Genomic DNA, 14,690 nt, shown 5'->3' on the forward strand with positions numbered 1-14,690 from the left:
CTTCTCATATTTTATCTCAAAATTATATGGTGTAGTTTTGTTTTTTTTTTTGGCGGAAAATTGGGTTTTCCATGCGTAATCTATACAAAATCTGACACTTTTGCACAACCTGTAGTGTGAAAATAAGTCCTGTGACCCATTCTGTATATTAATGTTTTTGAACAAGCAGGATATAAACTACATTTTGGCATATCATCAAAATATTTTATGGATTATAATTTAGACACCCCATCTACCTTAAGTACAGCGTATTTGAAAATGATAATAAAAATGTATAGGTCATCGATGAGTTAAAAAAAATATTACAATTCTAATGCCAAACCAGATGCTCTGCAGGGCGCAGCTTTATACGACCGCAAAGGTCGAACCCTGAACAGTTAGGGCAAGAATGGACACAACATTTAAGCTTGATACAGCTCTGAATTTGGATTGTGATTAATTAGTTGACACAACATAGGTTTCTGACACAATTTAATACGTTTAAAACATAGAGGCAAGTGCATGGGAGAGTGTGACCGGTTCTTAATTGCCACCAACTAACTTCTGTAAAAGCTTAAGTTCCATTTGTTATATTCTTTTCTAGGTTCATTTTGAATGTTCTGCTTCTCTTGTATCACTACAGTGCACGATACTGTACCTCATGTATATCCTGCACTGTTACCTTTTTCTGAGGGTGTTCTCGCTATCCTGCAAATAAAAACAAATCATCTAAATCATTTAAATAGCGTGGGGTAACACTAGAACCCCAGCGGCACCCCTATTAATTAAGTATTGACCTCCACCTCACCCACCAATCCCCGATGCTTATTTAGGTGCTGACATAACTAAAACTTTTAATTAAATACATTTAAAGTTATTATGAGGAAATATATCACTATAAAATATTGTTCTATCTTAGCAGAATTTGTCCATACTTTTTATGTTTAGGTTTGAAAGATTGTCAGATTAAGTGATATTAATATGACTGCATTGTCATGAATAACCGATAGCAAAATCTCACCTTAAGTTCATTGTAGGAAATATAAACATGCATTCACAAATTTAATTTTATACATTGCCTCGTGAAAAACGGTTTAACAAAATTAACTAGCGGAACCTGTTTACACAACACATTTTTAAAGAGTTCTTGTTGAAGGCCTTACGGTGACCTTTAGTGGAGAGTTGTCTCATTGGCAATCATACCACATCTTCTTTTTTTTTATATTTGTGGATTGTCACTAATCAGTGATGCTGCTGACCCATAGAGATCCTGGCTTGAATTTTCTTTTGGAAACGTGGCATTGATAGTTGGTGGATCTGTAATAAATGAGAGAAAATTGACTCGTTGATACTGTTCTTGGGTATTTTATTTATCTTTTTTATTGGTGGCAATAGAAACATATCATCATTCAATTCAGATACACTTTCCCTCAAATTTCAAGTAAAAACAAATACACAAGACTAAATAAGACCCTTTATCAATCCGTTTAAGAGTATCAAGGTGGTCAGTGTTCCTGTCTAGGTTCAAACTGCAACAACCAGTAGATTAATGTGTTTTAGTATTATGAATCATGACTGTTTTCGCTCCAAATTAGCTATTGTGGTTCCTTTTAATCTAACAACAGATACCAGTTTAAAGACGACATGGCGGGCACCTGCCGCTTGTGAACAAATGTTGAAAATAACACTTTCAAACCGTTATCAGTTTAAGCAAATGCAATATTGCAATAGTAAAACAAGAGAAAAACCTTCAAACCAACAATAACAATAAAAAACACCTTGAAACGAAATTTTGCCAACAATTGTTTGTGTATGTAAAATAAAAACATGTAAACACAGTTGAGTGAAACTGATCAAGTTCACTTTTTACAAAGAGCAATAAAAAGAGTAGAGCTTTGAGAAGTTCTAATTAAGGAAAAATAACATTTTGGGATATATTTTTATGTGCTAAATATTATTTACTTACTTGTCTGGAATGACTCTGTTTCAAGTCCACTCTGAATTCCTCTGAAGTGTGGTGTCCTTCATCATGTAGATAACTCTCTCCACTGCTGTGCTGGGTTGCTATGGAGCTGGTTCTCCCCTAGTTTCAAATAATTCACTCCTGTGTGTTAAAAAAATGACATTAGCCACACTTTTGTGGTGTTCTTGCATTTGTTTCGAACTTCTGTATGAAGAGCACTTCCAAGACAATTTACCTTCAGTTGATGGTTATCTAATCATTAATTTCCTTTCTTAACTTGTTTGCCACTGTGTTGGTTAATTTTCAATTTATGATATTGTAGTTTTTTTTAAGGTCTTCTTCCCCCCACAGTAAAGTTTGTCTTGTTAAGTCTTTTTACTTTGCTTGGAGTTGGTTGTGCAGATACAGTCATTTTTTTTGACAGGAACCTCCAAAAACAATGCATGATTGGTAGGTTTAATTGAATCACTTGATTAATCAGTTGATAAAACTTTAACTTTAATTAAACCATTGTGGTGACGTCAGCCTATTCATTTACCGTGGATTCTTTTTCTAGAATCTACGCTTCTTAAATCCGTCGCTGAAATGGACTCACCAGATTATATTATATTGTTTCCTTTGTGTGTCTTATTTCATTAAGGTTGAATTGACTAATTTACTGATTTCTGTTCACAAATGGAATTATTTTAAAAACTTGCCTTTAATTTTTGTAATTTCTGTATGCCTTCACTGGGAATCGAACCCGTCCATGAATTCTGTTAAATGTTACTGACTTCAACATATCGATGAAACCTCTGGGCTACCAATTGGTTACGATTTATATGTTTATTTTATATATAAAAATGAATAAATGATATACATCGGTTCAACATACACACAGGGCTTGTACCTTTATATATTAATAATAGGCAAACGTACAGTATAAGTTGGTAGCCACGAGGTTTCATGGTTAAGATTAATGAGGTAAAGTTTAGGTCTTGTATGTTTAGGTTCGAATCCCTGAATTCTCTTTGTTGTCAATAATCTCTGGTTTTCCAGTTTTTGTTCTTGTTTTGTATGTTATTGTGGATATTTTGTGTAATAAAAGCGAGTTTAGTCGTTTATAATCGGATAAATGTTGGCTATTCCACGTCCACTTTTTTTTCTGTCCATCTGATGAGTTAAGCCTGTTTCAACTGATTTTTATAGTCCGTTCTTATGATGTACTGTTATACCACTGTCACAGGTTAGGGGTGTTGGGATCCCGCTAACATTTTTAACCCCGCCACATTCTGTATGTATGTGCCTGTCCCAAGTCAGGAGCATAGCTGTAATTCTGTGGGTTTTTTGTTCAATTTTTACATAAATAAGCCATTTGTTTTCTCGTTTGAATTGTTTTACATTGTCATTTCGGGGCCTTTTATAGCTGACTATGCGGTATGGGCTTTGTTCATTGTTAACGGCCGTATGGTGACCTATAGTTGTTAGTTTCTGTGTTATTTTGGTCTCATAATAAGAGTTGTCTCATTGACAATCATACCACATCTTCTTTTTTTATATTCCACATGTTTGAAATAAAAATGAATACATTATTTTTGTCCATTATTGTTTTATAAATTAATATAATATGATTTCATCTGTTTTACTACATAATTTTACAAATGTTAATTCGCAAATTCCTATGCTAGAAAATCGTTATGTGCCTAGAATTAGGCTGCGTGTTAAAAAATTTCGGAAACACACTTATTATATGCACTATATGTATCTTTTTCCATTTTCAATTTTAATAGAAATGAGTCCGAATAGAACTTATTTTGTATAAACAGATAATATTCAGATGCCTGATAATATGAAGATCTTAATGGCGGACGTGTTGTGTAATAATGTATTTGTATTTTTAAACATTTATTTGTGATATTTAATTGTAATGGATCGTTTGACACGATCACATGGTTATTTGAACTCACTTACAATACCTTCTAATTAAGAATAGGCGTTAATTTTGACAAGACATTAACACAATAGTTTAAGTTATAGATACAATGGATAAGCGTTGATTCATGAAAAACAAACCATTCGCCCTCCGGGCTCATGGTTTCTTTTTCAAGAATCAACGCTTATCCATTGTATCTATATAACATATTGTTGAACAACAGAAAAAAACGACTCGTTAAATTTAATAAATCATTAAAATAACGACAAGATGAACAACAGACCCCTGGTCTCCACCTACCTCTTTCAAGAGTTTAGATATTATTTGGTTTCGATAGAGCCTGAAAATATCCACGTACTGCTTTTCATACTCATTGACTTTAACAATGTTTAAGAACTATACTGCCAAATTCTAAAACGCTGAAGGTGCAACACTTTCGTCATTATGAAACGTTGTGTTGTCAGAAATCTTAAATTAGATACTGAGGTGCTTACATCAATTGGAACATTTATCTATAGCACAATTCATATAACCTTCAGGACACGTGATTGGCTCTGCATCTGCAGATATATAAACATGTACTATTGAGAAGCACTCTAAAAGATTCCCAATTGCCAGTTAAATGTTTACCTATTTAAGAATTGGTCAGACAACATTTCTTTAGAATGCAAATGGCGTGATTATTTTATTATTTCTTGAAAAGTCAACTTTCAATGCTTTAGACTTCTTAACACTTCCATTAGTATTGCCCGTATCACAACCAGTCGCAAAACGTAAGAAATTTAGTAGGAGGGGATTAAAATGCGACAACCACTCATTTTTTAATCTTCATTCCTGTAATCGTGGTGTACACTTTTCCCGATTCCAAAAAGATCTGAATTGATTAATGTACCACGTTTTGTGCAATATCACATAAAATGCCGCGACTTTTATCATCAATCTTTGACTATTCATGAAAAGAGGATAACTGTGTTTAAATGCCTTCAAGGTCAATATTATTGTAATCTTCAAGGGTTTCCTCATCCAAAAAGTCGGTATTAGGCAAAAAAAGGCAGATGAATCAAGATCATTAAATGTGCTAGTGTCAGTGTTTATAATCGCCCCACTTACATTTAGGTCTAAACAACTAGTCTCTAAGACTGATTTATGTGTGAAATTCTGTTGTGCTTAGTCTAAACAATCTTTACAAACGAATTTGATCTTTGGCGAAATAAATTTTTCTCAACTAACACCAAATACGAAAATCTACTGCATAAATTTGTTGATTGCAACAAGGAACAGGATAAATAAAGGCAACAGTAGTATACCGCTGTTCAAAACTCATAAATCCATGGACAAAAAACAAAATCGGGGTAACAAACTAAAACCGAGGGAAACGCAGTAAATATATGAGGAGAACAACGACATAACACTAAAATGTAACGCACATAGACAAAATCCCACGAGAATAACAAATATAACATATATATATATATATAACATCAAAACCAAATACATGAATTTGGGATAGACAAGTACGGGACACGTATTATCGCAATGTGAATTTACACTAAAAAAAAAAGAGAAAACAAACAACACAACGTTATAATGTAATACACACAGAAACGAACTATAATATAACAATGGTCATATTCCTGACTTGGTACAGGGCAATTTTAAAGGGAAAAATGGTGGGTTGAACCTGGTTTTGTGGCATGCCAAACCTCGCACTTTTATAAACTTGATTAAAAAACATTTTGACTTAAGAAACCACATTTTGCAGCAAACTTCCAATGCGATCTGACAAGTGATGAAGATCTTCAGGTGGCCATTTATCACAGCATCTACAATTAAAAACAAAATAATGTGCTCTATATTTTTTAGAATTTTCCCCCTTGATATTGCTAATTGTTTAATCAACTCCTATGTCACTGGTGTTGCATGAACATGACCAATTTTCTGGCTGTCAACTTTACTTTCTTTGTCGTGAACCTTACTTACATTTTTTAAAACATAATACACAGTTCCAATATAGTGTTTCTTTTTATACAGTGATGTCCGGTAATTATACTTGAAATCTGACCCTTCGTCATTAAAAACATTTTGAAAAGAATTTGTTACAAGAAATCGCAAATTTGCCGAAATCCGGATGGAAAACATCGCCGAATTTACCGATTTCTGATCATAAAAATAACCGATCGCGACAAATCCCGATTTTCGCGAATACTTATTGTAATAACACAACAAAAACGCCATTAAACATTATTTAATGATCATTGGATAAGTATGAAACAAAATTGCCGCGCAAACATAAGGGTTTATGACCAAACTTAACAACATCGGTATAAATACCGATCTCGTTAAAATTAACTTCAAGGCGGAATCCACAAGTCCTGATAACAAACTAGTAAAAAAAAACGTGCGCTTGGTATTAATAGTGACATCGGACGGTTGTAATTGACTTCAGAGTTGTCTTTGGGCCATTACAACCATCCTTTGTCATTATTAATACCTCTTTCATGCTATGCCACTGCTGGTGGAGTTTTGATTCCCCGAAAGTATCGTCAGCCCAGTAGTAGTCAGCACTTATGTGTTGACTTGAGTTATCATTGATATGTTCATAATTATAAATTAACTGTTAAACAAAACTGAATTTGTGAAATACAAGGGTTTTTCTACATCAGGAATAGAATACCGTGGCTTTATTTTGCAAAACGTTTAGGAATTTTTGGTCGTCAATGCTCTTCAACATCGAACTTTATTTGGCCTTTTTAACATTTTTTGATTCGAGCATCACTGATGAGTCTTATATAGACGAAACGCGCGTCTAGCGTGAATATAAAATTTCAATCCTGGTATCTATGATGATAAAATTGAGAATTGAAATGGTGAATGTGTCAAAGAGAAAACAACCCGACCATAAAGAAGACAACAGTAGAAGGTCACCAACAGGTCTTCAATGCAGCGAGAAATTTCCGCACCCGGAGGCGTCCTTCAGCTGGCCCCTAAACAAATATATATATACTAGTTCAGTGATAATAAATGCCATACTAAACTCCAAATTGTACACAAGAAACTAAAATTAAAAACAATACAAGACGAACAAAGGCCAGAGGCTCCTGACCTGGGACCGGCACAAAAATGCGGCGGGGTTAAACATGTTTATGAGATCTCAACCCTGCCCCTATACCTCTAGACAATGCAGAAAAGTAAACGCATATCAATAATTTATAACGCATAACATAATAATGAATTTATTTAAAGGACCAATATGAAATATTCCATACATTATATTTATGGACTTTTCGCTGGTTTATTATTCAATTATAGATAAAGCTAAACTCAAAAACCTAACTGATCAATTATTCTCACCATTTATACTTATGGGCGACTTCAATGCCCACAATCCATTGTGGGGAAGCAAGTCTCATAATGCCAAATGTAAGATCATTAAGGACTATGTCTCTCAAGAAGGACTATGCATTTTTTAATGATGGATCTAATACTTATCTTCATCCTCGAAACGGGTCTTATTCTTCTATTGATATCACTATCACATTTGCGATCCCTCTCTTCTTCTGGATTATTTATGGCGTGTTCATGATGATATATGTGGAAGTGATCACTTTCCAATAGTTCTTGAACATCTTTTTACTTCTGCTAAACCGAGAGTACCACGTTGGAAACTTGACAAGGCGGACTGGTCCTTGTTTGAGAATTTCTGTTAAGCGGAACTTCAGTCAAAGATGTTTGAGACTGTACAAGATCCAATTTTAACTTTAAATACAGTTTAAACGTCAATTGCTGACCGAACTATTTCTAAGACCTCTGAAAATCTGAAACATACAAGCAAACCATGGTTTAATGACGCTTGTGATCAAGTAGTAGGTGACCTTAAAAAATCTGAAAGACGTTTTAATCAACAACCAGCGACGGAAAACTGAGTTATTTTCGTATTTGTCGCGCTCAGGCACGGCGAACTCGTAGGCAAACCTGACGAACATCCTGGAAAAAATTTGTCTCGGGTATAACATCTCCCACTCCGATGACAAAAGTTTGGAGTATGGTACAAAACAAAGTTAAACATTCTAAAGCCAATTTTAAACATTTGAAAAACGGCATTGATTTAGTAACATCTGAGAAGGATATTGCCAACAAGCTTGGTGAAACTTTTGCAAAATCTTCTAACAACTACAGGGAAGATTTTTAAAAAAGTTAAAAAAAAAAAAAAAAAAAAATTAAATTAAGCTTTAAATCAAAAATGGTGAAAATTATAATAAACTCTTTTCTCTTGAAGAACTTAAAACATCTCTGTCAAAACCCCATGATACAGATTGTGGACCTGATCATTTCCACTACCAACTCTTAAAACAGTTGCCAGATTCCTCGCTTGAAGCTCTCTTGCAGCTCATGAATGACATCTGGGAATCTGGTGATTTACCATTAATCTGGAAGCTTGCAACCGTCGTGCCTATTCTTTACCCAAGTAAAGATCACACGGATCATATTAATTATCGACCAATTGCTCTTACCAGTTGTGTCTGTAAAACACTCGAACGGAAGGTCAATGATCGCCTTGTTTGGTTCAAATGGACTATTAGCAAATACCCAATGTGGATTCCGGCAGGGCCGCAGTACTCTTGATCATATTGTCCGATTCGAATCATTTGTCTGTAATGGTATTGCAAAAAATGAACATGTGGTGTCGGTCTTTTTCGGTCTGACACTACGTGGAAGTATGGTATTTTAAAAATCTTTTTGATGTGGCGTTAAAAGGCAATATGCCAAATTTTGTTTCTAATTTTCTCTCTAACAGAAAATTTAATGTTAAGAGTAAATTCGACCATGTCTGATCTATATGATCAAGAGATGAGTGTCCCTCAGGGGTGTATTTCATCTGTGACATTATTAAGTCTTAAAATTAACAGCCTTGTTGGAGGTTTAAAAAGTAATATTGAAGGCTCATTGTACGTTGATGATTTTGTAATATGTCATAGAGGCAAAAATATGAATAAATTAGAACGCCAATTACAACTATGTCTCGGAAGATTTGAAAAATGGGCCTCAGAAAATGGTTTTAAATTTACAGATCTAAATCGGTTGGGATGCATTTCTGTAAAAATGAAAGGAAATTGCATCTCGATCAAGAACTCACTTTATATGGAAACCCAATTAAAATGGTTGATGAAACCAAAATTATAGGATTAGTTTTCTCCCCCATATCAAAAAGTTAAAATCAAGATGTTTAAAAGCATTAGATATTTTAAAAGTTGTCGGCAGCACCGACTGGGGTGCTGATCGCAACATTTTGACATAATTAATATAGATCAAACTAGATTATGGCTCTATAGTGTATGGCTCTTGGTGCCTTTAAAACCTCACCAGTTGAGAGTCTGTATGGAGAGTAGAGGCCGATGATCATTCACTCTTTAACAGACGTTGGAAGCTTAGACTTCAATATACTGTCAAACTAAAAGCCTATTCAGATAATTCTGCATACAGCTGTTTTTTTGATCCAACTAATGAAGATATTTTTGCAAAACACAAAAATGAAATTCCTCCGTTAGGTATACGTTTAAAATCAAATTAAGCTACTTTTGATTTAAAATCTGTTGCTTCGGGAACTTCCCAAATCAAAAATGATCATATGATATTTGGTCTCCGTAAACACAACAAAAATGAAACAAATCCTCTTTTAATTCAGCAACACTATGCTAAAATTAAAGCCAATTATTCAGATTTTTTCAACTGTCAATACTGATGGATCAAAAGATGGCGATAGAGTTGCATCTCCTGTTGTCTTCAGGGACAGAGCTGCAACCCTTCGTTTGCCATCTACTGCATCCATCTTTACTGCTGAAACAGAAGCAATACTTTTGGCTTTGAAATGTATTGCTTCTTCAGATAAATCCAAATTTATGTGAACTACATTACTATAAGACGTGTAACGGTACTTATCTATCCCAAATTCATGTATTTGGTTTTATACTAGAGTGACACACGAGTATCTTAAAAAATGAAGATGAACCACAATATTGATTGATTGATTGTTAGTTACTTAACGTCCAGTAGCAAATATTTCATGCATATTCAGGACGAGAACAAGTTAACAATAAATACAATAGGTAGGTTGTTAATATAGAGGATGATGGTCGGGGAAATGTTGACTGCCACTGGAAAATTAGGGTATATTGGGTAGAGACAGAAACTTTGCCTTGCAACAGGCCACCTACGGACCCCTCAGAGTTGTTGCAAGGGTTCTTAACGTGCAACGAGCGTGGCACTCTCTTTACACGAGGCATCGGATTTAACGTTCCCATTCTGACCGGACGTGACTGCAAACTAAATACATCCCGCACAGCCAAACGGACGCCCCACATCGGCAATATGTACCTTTCAACTACAAGTATACTATTAAACATGTTTTAATTAATTGTATTGACTTTGCTGATATTCGTAAGAACATTTCAATGTCATAAACATGTATAACTTATTTAATATCATTCTAATATATTCGAAATACTGACAGCTTAACGAAAATTACTTTGGTTGAGACTGTCCCATGTGATTTTGAACAAAACGTCATGTTCCCCTCTGAAAATCATATTCCATTGCCATATTCCCCTTATTTGAATTTCCCAAGATTATACTAGAGTTATCCTTTGAACAAAAAATAATAAATTGAAAAATCTGGAGAGCGTCTGAAAACTTTTTTATGTAAAGAAAAATGGCCAAATTATTTCATGTGGCAGACGACGATGAACTTGGATAATTGTTACAAAACAAAGATTCGCTGAACACAAAAAAAGTACTGCAGTGGCAGTTAAATGTTTCCGAAAATTTCTTGAGGAGAGTGAGAGGGAAAACAATTTGAGGAGTATGAACTTTTAGAACTGGACGTTGCGCTGAAGAGTTTTTATGCTGGTGCACGTAAATCGGCTATACAAAATGTCAAATATGGATTAAAAAGATACCTACATGAACAATGATAAAAAAAAAAACAAAAAAACATTGACATGAACAAGGACAATGAATTTACTCAGCGCAATTTGATATTCCAAGCCGTAAAGGTTGATTAAAAGCACAAAGGCTTTGCTAAAGTTGATCACTATCCTGACATTTTTAAGGAGAATTTACAGAAACTATACAGTGGTGATACCCCTGTTTTTACATTACAACACCTTATGGCCGCCAGTTCAAAGCAACCAACAATCAATCAATCAAAGTTTGGTTTGAAGTAATGCTTTTCCTCTCTAGCAGAGGTCAGGAAAATTTGAGAACAATGACCAAAGATACATTTTATGTGACAAAAGACGTTATTAACTTCCTGACGGTGTATTAATGATTGACACATTTTGAGAGGTTCTAAAATGTGTCCAAATGGGTCATAGAAGCTACAAAATCTCGTCAATATATAGGCTTGAACCCGTCTGAAAAACAAACAACCTACAGTACGCCAAACACAATGATAAAAAAGCTGTAGACTGAACAACACGAACCCAACTGAAAACGTATGTTCTCTAAAAGGGTGCATAGATTCATTCCCACTTGTGACCCCATGAAGATATTGTACATCGTTCCTCGTTTGTCTTGCAAATTATTTAAAGCTTCATTTGAAAACGTTCATCAATAAATGGTTTAGTTTATTATGAAAATGGATAATTAAAAAACAAACTCTTTGTTCAATGTCAGACTAATTTGTTAATTAACTTTAAACGCACGATTAAGCATAACATTAAAAATGGTATCCAATTAAGTTTGTTTCCGCACCGATGAAAAGATAACTGATAATTAAAGTTGAAGTTTTATATTTCAATAGTTCATTCAAGTTTAACTACATAAAACAAACATAACACACAAAATAAAGTGGTCATGTGTAAAACTTTTGATAACGTCATGTTAACGAGAATAAAAGAATTATTTAAATATATATGTTATCATTAACAACGATACCTAAGAGAAAACAAGGTGCTTCTACTGTTTCATGTTTTTGTTAGGTTATTTGATTTCTATCTTTTATTTTGAATTTAACAGTTTTGTTTAACAGCAGTATACAGCTCAATAAACTTTAATTAATTATTACCACACACATACACATTAGTAGACTCTTGTGAGATTTTAAAATCAGCTACAAACATATATCAAACACTTTTGTGGTCTAAGCGTATTTTTTTCAGAGTGACACGTGAAAGTCGAGTAATTAAGCGTGAAAACTGGAAACGAAGTCCGGTGGGACACGGTAAATTATGCGCTATAATGGCAACGAGGAGCGGGATACGGGATTCTCACTAAACAATAAGCGGTATCCGGGATCAGAACTCTTCCCACACAAATGAGAACCCCGACAATCGCGACATTCATGCATTCAAAACAGAAACAATTTACTACAACATTATAGTGATAATTAATGTGTTATCAGCGCTTAAAAATTTACAATTTTTCACCCAATTTTGTTTTATTGTAATTATTTCATGAATCAAGATTTATCAAAAAGAGGTTCATTGTATTATATTTAGGAGGGGTATATACGAAAAGTACATGTCATGGCAACCTACAATCAATCATGGAGATGCTACAGTCGCGAATTAAAAAAAATTGGATTATATTTTGTCTCTTTATATAAATACGATGTAATAAAGCAGTTATATCGTCTCCAGGATTGTATTGTACAAAGAATACAAGTCAACTTCGGAATTTTCTTAGATCTTGAAATTTCAAATTTTTCCGAGTGGTATTTAACGTAAACTCCCGTCCTGAACATGCTATTATTGATAAAAAAAAAAAAGCCCTATTTAGAATGAAAGCCCCCCATACATACATTTATAAATCATAAACTAAACTATATATCATTAAGATGGAAGCCATCTCTGGGATCCGCTGTGAATAACATGTGATTAAAAAATATATCTTTACCATAGGACATGGGGTTGTCAACTGAAACCAAAGTTTTTGACCTTGTCCTTAAAGAAAATTGTTCATAAATTATGACACAACCTCTTGTGTTGGTGAATAAACATTTGAAGTATCAACTTTGAAATCATTACGGATCTCTCGATATAGAGTGGACATTATTTTTTATGAACGGACGGACAATCTGATGCCAGAATTTAGCTGTTTTTAATTTGCTGCACTACAATAATGTGTACGGAAATCAACCAGTTATTAAGTTACTAAACTTCTAATACCAGTGTTTGATGTGAACTTATTGTATTTGACACAGATAATAAATGATCAGAATTATACTACTGCTTATGCTAATTTATATACAAATATATATCATGCTTACAAGGGGTATTTGCCAAAAATACCGGTTGAGAGGTACAAATTTCCAGAGCCGTTAGGCGAGGGAAATTTGATTACCTCGAAACCGGTATTTTTGGCAAATACCCCTTGTAAGCATGATATAATTGTTTAATTCCACCGAATGTTCCACCTCAGAAAGTTTATTATAATCGGGTATCATATGAATTTCGACTTAAATGTATAATTTTTGTATACACTGCAGCTGTGCTATTTGCGCAGTCAAATTGCATTGACCGTATAATCATTTCTTATCATTTTTTTTATGTACAGTCACTGACTGTATATATATCTCCCTTTTTATGATAATAAGCTGGTTCTCGGCTGACTTCTACACTTTGTTCATCAGTTTCAGTGAAGCGTAATACAAGTGGATTCCAGTTGTATGTGACGGTTGACAATTCAGTTCCGTTGAATTTTATTTATGACGTCATTCGCGGAATTTTTACGTCATTCGCTCCAAATTCAATAATGATGCTTTTTATCCTAAATATTTCATCTGAAACCATATATTTAGAATGACCATGAATTTGTCATATTAGAATAGAAATAATTCATTGAGTTATTTTTAGACATGGTATTCCCCATCTGCCATGGTATTTGCTAGGGTATTTCCCATCTGCCATGGTATTTGCTAGCAAATTCCCCGGCACATGGAATTCCCTAAGGACAAATTCCCCGGCAGAGAAAAAAATCCCAATAAATAGAAAATTGGTGAAAAATACCATGTCTTTCATCCAATCAAAAGACAGCATTAATACATGAGGTGGAATTATTGTTTAAATTTAGTTGATGAATGTAAATTGTGTTGATTTTTAATGGAACAATTTTGTTTTTGTGTGATGTTTTTAATATACTTGTCGACTTTACAAGCTTGTTAAAAGTAAATTCAAAAAAAGAAATATGATGACTGGGGAAAAGAAATATGGTCACTTGGTCTTCATTCGACCATCAGAAAAACGCTTGCCAAAGTGGGGCGTCCGTTTGGCTATGCTGGATAAACTAGATTGCATCCACGTTCGGTCAGAATGGGAACGTTTAATCTGATGACACGTGTGAAGAAAGTGCCTCTCTCAATGCCCGTAAAAAACCCTTGCACCAACTCTTTGAGGGGTGCGTAGGTGGCCTGTTGCAAAAGAACTTTTCTGTTCCTTTTTAATATATCCTCATTTTCCAGTGGCAGTCCAACTATCCCGACTATTATCTCGGATGGCCTCTATAACAAGACCTACCTATTTTATTTATTGTTACCTTGTTCTCGTCCTGAACATGCATGAAATAATTGCCACTGGACGTTAAGCAACCAACAATCAATCAATATCAAATTCCATTTAGAGGTTATTTAAGAGTGTGCTGTAATAATAAATTGACATTATATGGCACTTTATAACAAACACGTCGAATTTGAATTAAAGAAAGAAAAGAAATTATGCTTTCAAAAAGCAGACAAAATATATTTTTCCTAGTTTGGTATTAACCATTCTTTTAATGATCATATATTAACATAAATGTATATATTTTAACAGTCTCAAAACAATAGGCGTTAAATATATTTAT

Source organism: Mytilus galloprovincialis, chromosome 11 (assembly GCF_965363235.1).
Source record: "Mytilus galloprovincialis chromosome 11, xbMytGall1.hap1.1, whole genome shotgun sequence".
Taxonomy (NCBI): Eukaryota; Metazoa; Mollusca; class Bivalvia; order Mytilida; family Mytilidae; genus Mytilus; species Mytilus galloprovincialis.